We start from the raw sequence: 3,835 nt of genomic DNA on the forward strand, positions 1-3,835 counted from the left end.
TTTAAACAGGTCAAGGAAACTGATTCACAAAGGGTTCGATAATATGGATATCGCTAAATTAACTAAACTAGTAGAAATAACGAAATTACGTTATTTCAAGTTGCATTATGTCAAATGGGGCACGTAGATGTTTTGTAACCAAAAAGGTATTACCATAATTTTCTGGTAATACTAACAATCGATTAAAATATGAGCAATGCTCAATTGATTATTGAGAGCATATGCATGGAGTTAAACTCTATAAATTATGAAGGAAAAAGGTTTCGAGGACGAAACCTCTTTAAGGGGGGGTAGACTTGTAACACCCCGAAAACGGGTTTGGTAATCAAACCCCGTTAATACTAAAAGACGGGTAAAGTACCATTAGTAATAAAATTTACCCGGTGAATATTAGGAATTTTAAGTAAATAGACCTAATATTTAATAAAAAGATAAATAAAGGTCTATGGATAAATAAAGTTTATAAAAGGTCTGAGTTAACGGGACCTAAAATAAACTTAGTCGTAAATATCCCCGAAACCCGCTAAGTTAACTAGAAATGTATGGTTTAGTTAATAAGAGGGATTGTGGATTTAAAATAAGAAGGGTGTAACATCCCGAAAATACACATTTTTAAATTTGTATTTAGTTACAAATAAAATTGGTAAAATAAACTAACCAGGATTGGCATTAACCTAGTTAAATGACAACTTATGAGTAGTTAAAATGTTAAAACAAAAGAAAAATGAAACTTGAGGGACTAAAGTTGTGTAAGTGAGAACTAGTAATAATAAAACAAAAAAAAATTAAAACACAACACTTGTTTGTGTTGTTGGGTTCGATCAGAAGGCAGGGGGCGACTTCAAGCTCCCCAAAACCCTAGTTCACATCAAAAATCACCAATTGAAGGATCAAATCAAGTCCAAAACGAAAATCGAGCATATATTCGTGATCCCCATTGAAAGGAGATCATAAGGTATGTGAAAATTCATGAAAATCCTCTACTTGAAATTCTCATGAATTTGGGAAATCTGAAATTTGATGATGCATGTTTGTTAATTTGATAGAATAGGGATGATATAATGTCTAGGAGTAAAACCCTAGTCAATCACATGTTGAAATCATGCTTATTTCTTGTGAATTCACAATCACCATTGAAGGTGATAAGTGGGTGTAGTAGGAACATGTTAAACACTAGAATTTTAATTGTGGTTCTAGTGTAATTTGAGTTCTAGGAAGTAAATTCAGATTTTTGTTAATGTGAAAATTTATGTAAACATGCTTAGTTGATGTTAACCATGGCTAAATGACAAGTATTGAGCTTGTTAATAAATTGTGAGAAATTATGCCCGCAAGGTGTTTGTTAAAATGCCTAAGTGAATGTTATATGTTGAGATTACGAATGAAACGCGTAATTGCCTTGTTTGACTAAATACGTAAGGTGGAATAGTCGTGAATTGAAATGACTAATCTAACCACCTTGTGAATAATGATAGTTTGTCGCCTAACGAGCTAGGTGGAGGCTTGGAAAAGAAGCGGTCAAACGAATCAAGCACGAGAAGAAAACGTATTCGGATGCGAGGTAAGTAGAGCTTACGCCCCTTTACATTATTTGCAAAGTTACTTAATTTCAAGTCATGATATGAATGCTACTAAGTGGTTGGTATATGATATTCCGACGCGATTCAATGAGAGTTGGAATGAGGGGAAAATGGTAAATTAGTCATGTAATGACGAATAATTAAAAACGGTTTTAAGTAAAACAAGTTCAAAGAAAACCGGGATAGGTAAAAGGGGTGAAATGGTAATTAAATACCATCTCAACACGGACAAATGGTCAATTAGACTAAATGGGTCAAATGGTGTGGATAACACCATTTGGCAATAACAATTGACAATCGCTTGTTGAGTTTTGTGATTTCAGGAAATAACATGTGTTGCGTTGCTTTAATTAGAAAATTTAAAGCAAGAAGTATGTAAACGGGTCAATACTATGATCCGAGCCAGGTACGCATATGTGAATTTATAGTTAAAAGTGCAAGAAGGTCTAACATCTAGCCGAAATCCTTCATTTCAAAATGAAGGACTAAATGTGACCAAAGAGCCCTTAATAGGTAAACAATGTAAACGACCCTTAGAGGTTGCCTAGAAACTTATATTATGAGTTTGAAACCCTTAGATGTGTATAAAAGTTCTAGGCAAAAACAATTGCGGGTCGAACGCCTAGAAATAGTTAATTGCGGAAAAATGACCAACCGATAGGTAAAATTGGGAAAAAGGGGTTCATATGTTAAATCCACCACAAAAAAGTTGTGGTGGAATATTTCTAGTTAATTAGACATGGAAAATATTGTAGTATCAAAAGAAAAGCACAAGTTCTAGACCAAAATGCGTAAATACCCTTAACGGGTCGAAATAGAAGTATTAGCGAAACGAGTTAAGAATGTGTAATAACCCGTGATTTGAACCTTGTACAATAGGAAATAATCATAATATTATGTTTACGAAAGAAACAAGGGCCACAATCAAGTTTGTTAGATGAATTCATGAACGGGTCAAAATTTGGGTAAAAATGGTAATAAGCCGAAGACTTAAAAGTCTTAAATTTTTGTTAATCCGGATGTCGGATTTTAACTCCATATGATGGAGAATTAAATTAAGGACGCGTAGGAAAAAGAATCGTATAAAACGGATTAAAAACGAGAGAGTTATGTCCGTTTCGGTAAGAACTAATGAAAAATAGACGTGCAGAGTTGACACGGGCGGGTGACTTTTTGACACGGCCGGGTGGCTGGGCTGTGAAAAATATATGTTAGCTGACACGGCCGGGTGACTTTTTGACACGGCCGGGTGAAGGGGCTGAAAACAAAACAAAAATAATTTCTTGTTTTGTTACGTTAAGTACGGAACTTGTTTATACTCGATTATTAAAGTGTCAAAACTAATTATTTACATGGTTTTGACCGTAGGTGAAGATGGGATAAGCGGTTTGAAAGATACGAAAGTTTTCGTGCAAATAAACGGCAAAATAGGAAAGCTGGAATGCAGGGGCCACCGTAACTTACGGTGCCACCGTAAGTTACGGTGGAGCTGAAGGCTTTACGGCAGCCCCCTACTGATTTACGGTAGGGGCATGTCACACCAGGGGCCAACGTAACTTACGGTGCCACCGTAAGTTACGGTGGAGGCCAGTTGAAAATCCATGTTTTGAGATCAAAAGTTTAACGTTGGGATTCTTTTTCCTTCCATTATTATTACCGGATTTGTTTAGACTTATCACATTTCCCGTATGACTAAAGCATTTCATGTTGATGAAATGTAGGTTCTTTTTGGATGCCGGAAGACGATCAAGCTCGTCGAAGGACCGAACACGATAAAGATACATGCTTCCGCACATTTCCTCGTCGTAAATTTTTAAACGACAAACTCGATCACTTATGTTGAATAACTTATGATTTGTAAAAGTTTTAATAAACTCGTATTTTCATAGTATGTGTAAACTTAATTACACATCTAATTGTTGGTATTTATATATATATATATATATAGGACAAAGATCCGTTAGGAACCACCCTTTATTGCGAGAACCGCGAGAACCAGTGTGAACACAAACAGTAATAGCTAAAAAAATCTAAAAAACACCCAAAAATTTTTTTTTTATTTTTTTACTATTTTTTATATAAAAATCGCTACTTTTAGTATCCAAAAAAAAAATTTTTTTTTTAAATTTTTTTTTTTTAAAAAAAAATTTTTTTTTGGCTACAAAAAGTAGCGATTTGAACATAAAAAATAGTAAAAAAATAAAAAAAAAATTTAGATTTTTTTTTATTTTTTTTTTAGATTTTTTAGGTTTTTT

General features: G+C 33.9%; 1 long non-coding RNA gene across 3 annotated transcripts; it reads left to right on the top strand.

Moving 5' to 3' along the window:
• Positions 1 to 821: 821 nt before the first annotated feature.
• Positions 822 to 3,496, top strand: LOC118491686. Of its 3 annotated transcripts, XR_004891886.1 has the most exons (4): positions 822 to 955; positions 1,476 to 1,561; positions 2,949 to 3,104; positions 3,302 to 3,496. It is a non-coding gene; the product is annotated as an uncharacterized LOC118491686 (long non-coding RNA). The 3 variants fall into 3 exon arrangements; XR_004891885.1 differs by lacking the exons at positions 822 to 955; positions 1,476 to 1,561 and adding an exon at positions 1,568 to 1,986; XR_004891884.1 differs by lacking the exons at positions 822 to 955; positions 1,476 to 1,561 and having other exon boundaries at positions 1,993 to 3,104.
• Positions 3,497 to 3,835: the final 339 nt, after the last annotated feature.

This window comes from Helianthus annuus, chromosome 4 (assembly GCF_002127325.2).
Source record: "Helianthus annuus cultivar XRQ/B chromosome 4, HanXRQr2.0-SUNRISE, whole genome shotgun sequence".
In the NCBI taxonomy this organism is placed as follows: Eukaryota; Viridiplantae; Streptophyta; class Magnoliopsida; order Asterales; family Asteraceae; genus Helianthus; species Helianthus annuus.